The 13,042-nt window shown below is 48.9% G+C and overlaps 1 protein-coding gene across 11 annotated transcripts in view; it reads left to right on the forward strand.

Moving 5' to 3' along the window:
- The window catches only part of PPP6R2 (protein phosphatase 6 regulatory subunit 2), a 64,360-nt gene that overhangs the window by 15,284 nt on the left and 36,034 nt on the right, over positions 1 to 13,042 (forward strand). The gene's annotated exons all lie outside the window — the stretch shown is intronic.

The raw sequence follows: 13,042 nt of genomic DNA on the forward strand, positions 1-13,042 counted from the left end.
TTCAGTTTTGAAGATGTGTGTGTGGTCTCTTGACTTTCGGGGTTTCTTCGGCCCTTGTGTGTCTGGTGTTGAGGTGCTGTGCTGCGGGAAAGTGACTCGGCCTCTCCAAGCCAGAGTGTAATCCAGATAAAACAGCCAGTCGTGTGTGCCGTGCGGTGAGTCACTCGTGCGGAGCAGGCGGCTCGGGCTTAGGTGTGAGCGTGGCCACCGTCAGAGCACGGTCCGTGCAGGCGCCGGAAAGGGAGGGAAGGGCTCGTGCCTCCACAGGAGCAGAAGCGCCTGAAAGGCTCTCCCATTGCAGTCCAGTTAGATGCTGGATGAATTACAGTAGTTATGACTTCTTGTGAGTGCTTCAGTGCTTTAGAAATCAGGCTAAGAGGACTTCCCTGCTTGTCCAGTGGGCAAGAATCCACCATGCAATACAGGGGACAGATGTTCAGTCCCTGGTCTGGGACAAAGATCCCGCATGCTGCGGAGCAAGTAAGCCCGTGCACTGTGGCGAGCGTCTGCTCACTGCGCTGAGAATCCGCGCGCTGTGATGGAAGATCCCTCACGATGCAGCCAAGATTCCGAGTGCCGCAGCTAAGACCATCGCAGCCAGCTAAGTAAATAAATAAAACTTTAAAAGTAAATTAAGCCATCTCTTCAGAAGTCGGAAGAGACTTGTTCTTTGGTCTCTAAGTCATGTCCGACTCCTCTGAACCGCGGCTGCAGCACACTGGGCTTCCCTGTCCTTCACTGTCTCCCGGAGTTTGCTCAGACTCGTGTTCACCCTCTTCTGGAGGCCGGTTCTGGCCAGTTCTGCATCTGACAGGGCTTTGACTGGATTTCCAGAGTCCAGATGGTTCAGCGTAGTCTTAGGTAAACTATTCTTGGTAATCATTTAAACTTACCTTCATGCTTGTGGCTATTTCTTCTTTCACTTCTGAGTTTAGACTTCTATTCGTCGGTTCCTGCCAGCCACCCCCTTTCTCTGGGTCTCCCTCCTGCCGCCCCTAGCGGACTGTGTCCAGTATGGACGTGCTCTTGCTTGTGGACTGATGGATTGCGCAGGTATCCGCTGCTCTCCATGGACTTGCGTTGTCATTTTTTTCCAGACCAGTGAGGTTTCCGCGGTGTGTTGAGAAATGTTTACCTACTGACTCTCTGGGAGAGTCAGAATCCTCCTCGCTTACAGCGTCTGTTGATTCCGCAGTGCAGAGCTCCCCTCATGCCCACGTCCACCTACCAGTGTGACGCCACTGAAGCCGGCTCCGGGAGAGGCGCTGCTCCGCTGCCTCGAGCAAGCTGTGCCCACCCCGGCCACCGCTGAGCCCAGCCTCGGCGGCACGGTGCCTGTGTCTCTGTCTCCTCCTCTCTGCCATCGGTACCTCTGAGGAGAGGCTGTGCCAGTCCTGTTCCGGGCTCCTCACCCAGAGGGCAGCTCGAGTCGCCCTCACAGTGGCCCTCTTTGGAGGGGCTCCTTGTCCCAGTTTTCAGGTGAGGACCCGACACACAAGAGGCCGGGTCACCCAGCAGAGCCAGCGCTTGAGACTGCCCTGTGGCCGGAGCCTCCTTTTCCCTTAGCAACAGTCTCTGCCACAGAATGTCCGCTTCTCAAGGGCTCTGCTCATGGAACTGCGTGGTCGCACGGGCAGCGTTTCTCTTTGGAAGCTGCCTTCTGTCTGATGGTCGTACTGACTAGAAAAAGAGCAGCAGCAGCACTTGAAGTTCCTCTTTTGGCTCTTGGATGAGAGTCTGGAAGGTAATGGCAGTCCTTTGCTTGGCATTCCCGAGAGACTGGAGGGTGTTGTCAGGATATGACAGGAATGCTTGTAGAGCATTGGAGCTCAGGCATAACCAGAGATACCTCGAGTCACCACGCCGCGTCACAAGCCAGGTGTTGTTCAGTTGCTCAGTCATGCCCGACTCCTTGCGACTCCGTGAACGGCAACACGCCAGGCTTCCTTGCCCTTCACTATCTCCCAGTTTGCTCAAACTCGTGTCCATCGAGTTGGTGATGCCATCCAACCATCTCATCCGCTGCCATCCCTTTATTCTCCTGTCCTCAATCTTTCCCAGCATCAGAGTTTTTTCCAGTGAGTCAGCTCTTTCCATCAGGTGGCCAAAGTATTGGAGCTTCAGTGTTAGTCCTTCCAATTAATATTCAGGGTTGATTTCCTTTAGGATTGACTGGTTTGATCTTGCTGTCCAAGGGTCTGTCTGGAATCTTCTCCAGCACCAGTTTGAAAGCATCAATTCTTTGGTGCCCCACTTTCTTTATAGTCCAGCTCTCACATCCATACATGGCTACTAGAAAAACCATAGCTTTGACTATACAGACCTTTGTTGGCAAAGTGATGTTTCTGCTTTTTAATACGCTATCTAGGTGTGGCATAGCTTTTCTTCCAGGTGCAAGCATAGCTTTTTTTTTTTTTTTTTTGCAAGCATAGCTTTTAATTTCATGGCTGCAGTCACCATCTGCAGTGATTTTGGAGCTCAAGAAAACAAAGTCTGTCACTGTTTCCATTTTTTTCCCTATCTATTTGCCATGAGGTGATGGGACTGGATGTCATGATCTTAGTTTTTTGAATGTTGAGTTTTAAGCCAGCTTTTTCGCTCTCCTCTTTAATTTTCATCAAGAGGCTCTTCAGTTCTTCTTCACTTTCTGCCGTAAGGGTGTTGTCATCTGCATACCTGAGGTTACTGATATTTCTCCTGGCAGTCTTGATTCCAGCTTGTGCTTCATCCAGCCAGGCATTTTGCATGATGTACTCTGCATATAAATTAAATAAGCAGGGTGACAGTATACAGCCTTGTTGTACTCATTTCAAATTTTGAACCAGTCCAATGTTTCATGTCCGGTTCTAAGTTTTGCTTCTTGGTTTCTTTGCTTCTATGGGTTTCTCAGGAGGCAGGTAAGGTGGTCTAGTATTCCCATCTTTTTAAGAATTTTCCATAGTTGGTGGTGACCAACATAGTCAAAGGCTTTAGTATAGTCAGTGAAGCAGAAGTAGATATTTTTCTGGAATTCTTTTGCTTTTTCTGTGATCCAGCAGATGTTGTCAATTTCATCTCTGGTTCCTCTTGCCTTTTCTGAATTCAGCTTGTACTTCTGAAAGTTCTCAGTTCGTGTGGTGTTGAAGGTTCGCTTGAAGGATATTGGGCATTAGTTTGCTAGCATGTGAAATGAACGCAGTTGTGTGGTAGTTTGAGCATTCTTTGGCATTGCCCTTCTTTGGGATTGGAATGAAAGCCGACCTCTTCCAGTCTTGTGGCCACTACAGACTTTTCCAAATTTGCTGGTATATTGAGTGCAGCACTTTAATAGCATCATCATTTAGGATTTGAAATAGCTCAGCTGGAATTTTGTCACCTCCGCTAGTTTGGTTGGTAGTAATGCTTGCTAAGGCCCGCTTGACTTCACACTCCAGAGTGTCTGGCTCTAGGTGAGTGATCACACCATCCTGGTTATCCAGGTCATTAAGATCTTTTTCGTAGAGTTCTTTTGTGTGTTTTTCCTACCTCTGCTTAGTATCTTCTGCTTCTGTTAGGTCCATAGCGTTTCTGTCCTTTATTGTGCCCATTTTTGCGTGGAATGTTCCCATGGTCTCTCTGATTCCCTTGAAAAGCTCTCCAGTCTTTCGCATCCTGTTGTTTTTCTCTGTCTCTCTGCACTGTTCACTGAAAGTGAAAGTGAAAGCGTTAGTCTCTCAGTTGCGTCCGACTCTTTGCGACCCCATGAACTGTAGCCTACCAGGTTCCTCTGTCCATGGGATTCTCCCCTGGAGTGGGTAGCCACCTTCTCCAGGGGATCTTCTTGACCCAGGGATCAAACCCAGGTTTCCTGCGTTGCAGGCAGATATTTTACTGTTTGAGCCATCAGGGAAGAGAAGGCTTTCTTCTCTCTTTGCTGTTGGAACTCTGGGTTCAGATGGGTATATCTTTCTTTTTCTCCCTTTCCTTTCGCTTCTCTTCTTTCCTCAGCTGTTGGTAAGGCCTCCTTAGACAGCCATGTTGCCTTGTTGCATTTCTTTTTATTGGGGATGGTTTTGGTCACCACCTCCTGTACCGTGTTACGAACCTCCGTCCATAGTTCTTCAGGCGCTCTGTCGATCAGATCTCATCCCTTGAATCCATTTGCCACTTCCACTGTATAATCCTAAGGAATTTGATTTAGTTCATAGCTGAATGGCCTAGTGGTTTTCTCTACTTTCTTCAGTTTTAAGTCTGAATTTTGCCATAAGGAGCTCATGATCTGAGCCACAATCATGAGCCAGTGCCTTGTTCTAAGGATGAGCTGTCAGTGGCGGGCCTCTGGGTCATCTTGGGAAGGAAAGTTAGCCTTCTTGTAGGCAAGGGCCCGGTAAGAAGATGCCAGCATCTCTTTGGAGGGCAGCACAGAGTTGTCGGGATACAAGAAGTGTGTGGATAAGAAGTGTGCAGCTGTTACCTGAGTGACGGTTCTGGAACCAGTTTATACCAGTTCCTTGGGCGGTGAGATGAGGTCACCTAAACTGGTGCTGTCACTGTGAACTCTTCACGGATGCTGCTGATGAGATGACCCGTTTCTTAAAGTACTTGGTAGCCACCAAAGCTCAGGAATGTTATTACACAGAGATTTTTGGTTGAATGACCTAGAGCTGTCCCGATGTGGGCCAGTGAGGTGATGGTCAGTCTAAGTGAGTGACTTAGAGAGTAATTCAGTTTTATTTCTACTCACAGTGCTGGTTTATATGTCATAGGTGAGATGGGCAAAGGTGAGCTTTTCTTTAAAAAATCGGTTTTTAAAGTTATTCATTTTTGGCTGCATTGGGTCTTCGTTGCCGCCCATGGGCTTTCTCTGTTTGTGATGAGGAGGGACTCCTCTCCAGTCGGGGTGGGCAGTCTTCTCATCGCAGCGGCTCTTCTCATTGTGGAGCACAGGCTCCGAAGTTCTGGTGTGCAGGCTTAGTTGCCTTGCGGCCTGTGGGGTCTTGGACCAGGGATCGAACCTGTGTCGCCTGGATTTGCAGGCAGGTCTCGTGACCACTGGACCACCAGGGAAGGCCCCTAAAGTGTGTCTTTTGTTGGAGATTGTTTCTAAAAATTAAATCTGAGAAAATTCTTTTGCATTGATTGTCCATATACTATACTACTATTAAAATTATTAGTACTAATTTCTTTTTTAAAATTCATTTTTATTGAAGCACAGCTGGTTTACAGTGCTGTCTGTCAGTGTTACTTTCTGCCATTTTGTTTCACATTTCCCTTTACTGGTACCTCCCTGTTTTTATATCTCCTTTTCTATTTTCCGTCAGATAGATCATTTTTGTTTCACTCCTGATTAAAAGTCACACATTCTATTTTGTGCGTGTGTGTGTGTGAGGCCTTCTTGAACTTAAGACCTTTTGCCATGGGTGTTTGACTTTTCAAGTGTCACAGGATCTTTGCTTTCCTTCAGTAAGACGACTGTCCTAACACGCTCCTCTCCTGATTGACATGCCCCCAAATTCTGACCTCTGCTCTATTTTATTTAAAAATGTGAGTAGTGATTGAAGGATATGTTAGGATTCTTGGGCTTCCCTGGTGACTCAGTGGTAAAGAGTCTGCCTGCCAATGCAGGAGACACAGTTTTGATCCCTGATCTGGGAAGATCCCATGTGCCTTGGAACAGCTAAGATTGTGTGCCGCTCCCCTGGGCCTCTGGTCAGAGCGGGAGCTGCGCCTGTGAAGCCCTCGTGCCCGGGAGCCTGTGCACTGCAGGAGAGAGGCCACCACAGTGAGGAGCCCGCACGCCGCGCTGAGGCGCAGCCCCTGCTCACTGCACGTAGAGAGGGGCCTGTGCAGCAGGCGAGACCCAGCACAGCCCAAAGTGAATACACAGTGTTTTGGAAAAAGGATATGTTAGGGTTCCTTATCATGTTACTGGATAATGCAAAGCTTGTTTTAGTAGCAGTTTTGTAGCGATTCTGGGTGGGAGTGGTAGGTGGTTTCTGCCTCCATGAAGAAGACCTGTGGGATATGCCTGAGGCTGAGGTCAGGCTGCAGGCGGAGAGGCGGAAGGGGCCCTGGGGGAGACTGTCTTCTGCTTTGTTGTTGTTACTGAAATCCTGTAGATGTTTTTGTAAATTGCAGATTATTTCATAGTAAGCCTCTCCAATTTATGAATCCTTTCTAAATCTTGCGCTCAGCTTTATGGCTGTTTCGTCAGTGGCTGTTTGCCTTCAGTCTTTGTTTTAACGGTTTCTGGGCCTCTCTGCTGTTGCGCGCAGTGCTGGCTGTGCATGGCTGCGCCTGGCCTTTCTCCCGGTGGCGCGGGCGGGGGCAGCGCTCTGCGTGCTCGGCGGCTCACGGTGGCTCACAGCGGCTCCTCGCGCTGCGTGCCTGGGCTCTGGGTGCAGGGCTTCGTTCACGGCAGCACGCGGGCACAGTAGCTGTGCCCCGCAGCACGTGGGGTCTTCCCAGATCAGGGATTGAACCTGTATCTTTTGTATTGTCAGGCAGGTTCTTTTTTTTTTTCCTTTCTCCCCCCGCCTTTTTTTGGTAATATAAATGTATTAATTTTAATTGGAGGCTCATTACTTTACAATATTACATTGGTTTTGCCATACACTGACATGAATCCACCACGGGTGTACACGTGTTCCCCATCCTGAACCCCCTCCCACCCCCTCCCCATCCCAGCCCTCTGGGTTGTCCCAGTGCACCAGCCCCCAGCACCCTGTCTCATGCATGGAACCTGGACTGGTGATTCGTTTCACATATGATAACATACATGTTTCAATGCCATTCTCCAAAATCATCCCACCCTTGCCCGCTCCCAGAGTCCAAAAGACTGTTGTATACACCTGTGTCTCTTTTGCTGTCTTGCATACAGAGTTATCGTTACCATCTTTCTAACTTCCATATATATGTGTTAGTATACTGTATTGGTGTTTTTCTTTCTGGCTAACTTCATTCTGTATAATCAGCTCGAGTTTCATCCACCTCATTAGAACTGAGGTGGATTCAAATGAATTCTTTTTAACGGCTGAGTAATACTCCATTGTGTATATGTACCACAGCTTTCTTATCCATTCATCTGCTGATGGACATCTAGGTTGTTTCCATGTCCTGGCTATTATAAACAGTGCTGCGATGAACATGGGCGCACGTGTCTCTTTCAATTCTGGTTTCCTCGGTGTGTATGCCCAGCAGTGGGATTGCTGGGTCATAAGGCAGTTCTATTTCCAGTTTTTTAAGGAATTTCCACACTGTTCTCCATAGTGGCTGTACTAGTTTGCATTCCCACCAACAGTGTAAGAGGTTCTTAACCACTGTTAAGAATACTACAAAAAAAAACAATGTTACAGAAACATTATGTAATAATATCACAGAAACATTATGTAACAATATCACAGAAACATTATGTAATAATATCACAGAAACATTATGTAATAATATCACAGAAACATTAATATCACAGAACACTATGTAATTATATCACAGAAGCATTATGTAATAATATCACAGAAGCACTATGTAATAATATTACAAGCCATGACACTGAGGGTGCTCATGGTGTGCTTGGTGCTCCGTTGCTTGGGACTTCGTGCTTCTGCTGTAGGGGACGCTGGTTCGATCCTCGGTCAGGAAACTAAGATTCTGCGTGCTGTGCTGTGCAGCCAAAAAAAAAAAAGTGATAATAATATTATATGAGGTATAATTTACGTACAGCAAATGGACCCATGTTATGTTTGTAGTTCTGTGGGTTTTAATAAATATGCCGCCACGGTCAAGAAGCAGAGTATCTTGACATCACCCCCACAGCTCCGTCTTGTTGCTGTCGCCTGTAGCCTGTGACCCTGAGCAGCCGCTTGTCTCCCGGCACCGTGGGCTCGGTTGCTGTGCTTAAAGTCGCATATGAATGGAATCATTCAGCTTTGCTTTTTCGTGCCCAGCTTCTTCCCTCCCAGGGCGCTTCGCTCCATCTGTCCTCACGGAGGCGCTTGCCCCTCTCGCTGAGCGGTCTTCCGTTGTGGGAGGGGCATTGTTTGCCTCTCACCTGTCAGCGGTATTTGGGCTGCGTCCAGTGTTTGGCTGCTGTGAATGAGGCATTTGGGAACCTTGTTTACAAGGAGTCTTTGTTTGGATTTATGGTTGCATTTCTCTAAAGTTAATACCTGGGATTGGAATTGCTGGGTCACATGGTAAGTGGATGCTTAACTTTATAAGAAACTGGCAAAGAATTCTCCAGGGCGGTCGTGCCATTTTACAGTCCTGCTCACAGTGTGGGAGTTCCTGCCCTGCATCCGTGCACATGTGGTGTTGGCAGCATTTTAATCTCAGCTGTTCGAGTGGCGCCCCTTAGCGTACGTTTCCTGGCAACAGTGGTGATAGTTTTCCATGTGCTTATTGGCTATTTTTAAATCTTTTTTTGCAAAGTGTCCAGATCTTCTGTCCATTTAAAAAAAACACATTTTTACTAGTCTTCGTTGCAGCGGGTGAACCCTTAGTTGCAGTGTGTGGGATCTAGCTCCCTGTTCAGGGACCAGACCCAGGCCCCTGCGCTGTGAGCACAGAGTCTTACCCACTGGACCACCAGGGAAGGCCCTGTCCGGTTTTTAGTTGAGTATTTTTCATATTACTGCTTTCTAAAAGTTCTTCACGTTATCTCATTAAGAATGCTTTGTCAGAGACTTGTGGCTTGGTGATAAAGAATTTGCTTGCTACTGCAGGAGACATGGGTTCTATCCCTGGTCCGGGCAGAGCCCTCTGCTGCGGAGTAACTCAGCCCGTGCACCGCAGCTGTTGCGCCAGACTGCAGAGCCCTGGAGCCGTAGCGCTGAGCCCAGCACCCCAGAGCCCCTGCTCTGCAGCGAGCGGGGCCCCCACGGTGGGAAGCCTGCACACCTCTGCTCTCCACAAGTAGAGAAACGCCGCACAGCAGTGAAGACCCAGCACAGCCAAAAATGAAAAGCAATAAAATTATTTTTTTAAAAAAGAATGCTTTATCAGATATAGAGAACAAATGCTTTCTCCCTTTCTGTGATTTACCTGTGTATTTTCTTAATGATATCATTTAAAGAGCAGAAGTTTTCAATTTTGATAAAGTCCTGTTTATCGGGTGTTTTCTTTTTATTGGGCTGTGGGGGTGGATTGGAAACCATCTCTGCCTTATGGCCGCTAGGGAAACGTCTGCTCTGATTCTCCTGGGATGGCTCTCAGAGCTGTTGCTTTTTCTTGCAGCCGCAGCTCTCGCTGTAGCAGCCTCTTCAGGCCCACTGCTGAGTGGCTTCTCTTTGGGAGAGAATGTCCTCTTTTTCTTGGGATCACTCTTGTTTCCTGACTCTTCAGGGTCACTGTCTGGTTCTCCTTTGGGGAAAGAGTTCTTCCTTTTGGGAAGATTTACAGTGCTAGCTGTCTCTGCAAGATCACTACCAACCAGCTGCTTCTTGGAAAAAGATTTCTTTTTCTTGGGCTTGGAGAGGAGACGTCTGGGTCTTCCCTCCCGTGCGCCTGAGGAGCCTCCTGGGGCTTTTGCTGCTTCTCAGGCCTCTCGCTTGTGTGCTCATGCTGCTCTGGAGCACTGCTGCTGTTTTCCGAAGGTGCCAGGGCAGTGGCAGCCAACCATTTTGTTTCCTTCTGTAAGCGTGTCTTCTCCTGCTTTCTGAGCAAAAATAAATAAATAAATAATAATAATAACAGTTTGCTTTTCCTTGTGTCTTATCTATCGCAAATTTACAAATATTTTTTCCTTAAATTTTCTTCTAAAGATTTTAGTGTTGGTGTTTATGGTTAACTCTGTGATCCGTGGATGATGTGAGGTAAGGGTTGAGGTCTGATTTATATATAGATACTCAACTTTCCAGAGCTGTTTGTTAAAAAGGATTATCCTTTCCCCATTAAATTGCTGTGGTGCACTTAGTTGAAGTCAGGTGGCCGTGTGTGTGTTGGTCTTCATATGGTCTCTCTGTTCTGTTCTGCTGAACCACTAGACCCACACTCTCCTGAGTAATCTCACTTTATAGGAAGCCTTAAAATCAGGCGCTGTTAGCACTCCAACTTTGTTCTCTCCTTTCAAAATTGCTTTGGTTCTCCTGGGTTTTTTCCCCATATACATTTTAGTAGCAACTTGTCCATTTCTATTTTTAAAAATCTGCTAGAATTTATTTGGGATTGCATTGAATCAGTAAACCAGTTTAAGAAAAAAGACCCGTGTCTTAACAGGGTCTTCCCTGGTGGCTCAGCTGGTGAAGAATCTGTCTGCAGTGCAGGAGACCTGGGTTCCATCCCTGGGTGGGGAAGATCCCCTGGAGGAGGGCCTGGCAGCCCACTCCAGTATTCTTGCCTGGAGAACCCCATGGACAGAGGAGCCTGGCGGGGCGCAGTCCACGGGGCTGCCAAGAGTCGGACACGGTTGAGCGACTAAGCACGGCACAGCAGACGTTGACAGCTGTGTATTGCTTGTATGCTGAGACACGGCTCCTTTTTGGATATTGGCCTTGTAACTGGTAAGCTAGCGAGGCTCACTCTCATTAATCCTAGTGGCTCGTTTCCATACAGATTTCTAGGCGTCTCTGCTTACACAGTCGTGTCATCTGTGAGTGCGGGCAGTCTTGCTTACTCTTTTTTGACCTGCATGTGTTTCCCCTGTCGTCTGGCACTGCCGTGGATGGAGCAGGTCTTCACTAGAATCTCGAATAGAAGAGCTTAGTTTCTTACTCCAGTCTCAGGAGGAAAACATTCAGTCTCTTCAGCGCATTAAGTGTGCTGATAGCTGTAGGGTTTTAGTAGATGCCCTTAATCAGGTTCAGGAAGCTCCCTTCTATTCCTAATTTATTGAGAGTCTTTTTTTGGTCATAGAAGTGTGTTATATTTTTTTCAAATTACTTAAACCCAACCATGTTACGTTAAATAATCTAAGTACTTTAATTAAAAGGCAAAGAATAACAGAATAACAAAGCAAGACCATATCAACTATGTGCTGTTTAGAAAAGAAACACTTTAAATATGAAGATACAGGTATGTTTTACAGATATATAAAAGGAAGTTGCAGGATGTAGCCAGTATGAACTAGGAGAATGGTGTGCTGTGTTCATGTGGGACAAGCTGACTTCAGGACACAGGACACAGAGAGACCACCTCTAGCTGCCCTGCTTGGCAAGTTCTTGTTTGGAAAAAAGCCCTGGTTAGGTGGGGGTCTCCTTCCCTGGATTGTGTGTTATCCAGGTGCACAGGTCATTCTGTAGGGCTTCAGAAGAGAGGGCACCTGCTGTGTGGGGGGGCAGCAATCTTGTCCTGAAGGCCCGTCTAGTAATCGTTTTTTCTCGTCCCCTAGAATCTGTCACTAACACCGCAGATACCCATCTGCACTCCTCACAAGAGAAATAAGGAAGATGTTAGGACCTAGATGGAAATTGAGTGCAGAGATTTCCCTAGTGGCTCAGATGGTAAAGCGTCTGTCTACAATGCAGGAGACCCAGGTTCGATCCCTGGGTCGGGAAGATCCCCTGGAGAAGGAAATGGCAATCCACTCCAGTACTCTTGCCTGGAAAATCCCATGGACAGAGGAACCTGGTAGGCTGCAGTCCATGGGGTTGCAGAGAGTCGGACACGACTGGGCGACGTCACTCACTCACTCAGCTCGTGGAGCCCCTGCCCTGAATGTCCCAGTGGCCTGCACCTGAGTCTGGCGGGCGCCTGGGATCTTCGTCAGTGAGGGGCCCGAGCACAGGAGCGTGTGCAGAGGGTGAGGGCAGAGCACGCTTTGTGTTGGCAGAGAGATGGCATACTTGTGGCAAGGGTGGAGTTGGGGGGCAGCAGGGAGTCCCCAGAGGACGTGGAGGCACACTGAGGACAGTGCCCTGGTGAGTGGTGGGCATTTGGGGCCAGACAGGCTTTAACGCCGACGTGAGAGGACCATGAAGATGTCTGTGTTTCGGGAAAGGGAGTTTAATGCAGCAAAGACAAGAGGCTGTGGAGGGCGTGGCTGGACAGCTGAGGGGCCGGTGTGATGGGGTTCTGAGAGGTGGGCTTCACACACACAAACTAGGGCTTCCTGTCGTGTGGGGAGTCCTTTCTCTTCCAAATAAAAATATTAGATCAGATAGATCCCCCGTCTGTTATCATGATTTTGTGGATAGTGATTTAACACTGAAAAGATTCGTAATCTCAAATAGAGGTTTAACTTGGTTAAAGATACAGACTTTGAGGACTTGCCCAGTGGTACAGTGGATGAGAGTCCGCCTGCCAGTGCGGGGTCCGCAGGGTTGATCCCTAGTCCGGGAATGTCCCACCTGTGGAAGAGCAGCTGAGCCTAACACAGCCGCTGAGCCTGCTCTCTCGACGGCGCGCGGCGGCTGGCACACCGCAGAGGGAAGAGGCAGGAGGCCGGAAGGGAGCGTAGTGCTGCTCCCGGCAACTAGAGAAAGGCAGCCGAGACCCAGTGCAACAACGCAAAGATAAATGATTGTTGAATGTTTAAAAAGTACAGGCTTAGGTTTTCCATTTTGTATCTAACACAGAAAACTTTGCTGCAAACCAGCCTAGGCTCACAGACTGCCACAGGGACTTGGTGAGTGGCCAGACCTTGTATAGTCCAGGCACAGAGAGCCAGGCCTGGAGACAGGGTGGGGCTGCGGCCTGAGGGCTGCTGGGTGAGGGGCCCAAGGTGGGGAGTGTAGAGCCTCGGTGTGCAGGCGGAGGCGGGGCATCAGGGGCAGCCCTGGCCACCCAGCAAGGGACGGGCCGGGGGCAGGGAGGTGGGGGCGGCGGCGGAGAGACAGGAGAGCGAAGCTTGTTGCCCTCCTGGGTCCTGGAGACGGGCGGCCCCGACCTCAGCGGGGCCGAGTAGGGAAGCCCTGGGTCAGGGGGCAGCAGCGGCAGGAGTGGGGGCCGAGGCTGCGGCCCTTGTGTGGCTTCCGCGTGAAAGGCGAGGCTGGGCAGGGGGCAGCTTGGGGCCAGCTTGCTTGGACACTTTTGGCGGGCTTTCAGCTCTGTGGGCGGCTTCTGCTCGCCTGGCCCCTGGTCCCTGGCTCTGGGGTGATGAAAGCAGAGGAAGGGGTCTCCTGGCCTATGGGCCCGCAGCAGCGGGGAGCCC

This window comes from Ovis canadensis, chromosome 3 (genome assembly GCF_042477335.2).
Source record: "Ovis canadensis isolate MfBH-ARS-UI-01 breed Bighorn chromosome 3, ARS-UI_OviCan_v2, whole genome shotgun sequence".
In the NCBI taxonomy this organism is placed as follows: Eukaryota; Metazoa; Chordata; class Mammalia; order Artiodactyla; family Bovidae; genus Ovis; species Ovis canadensis.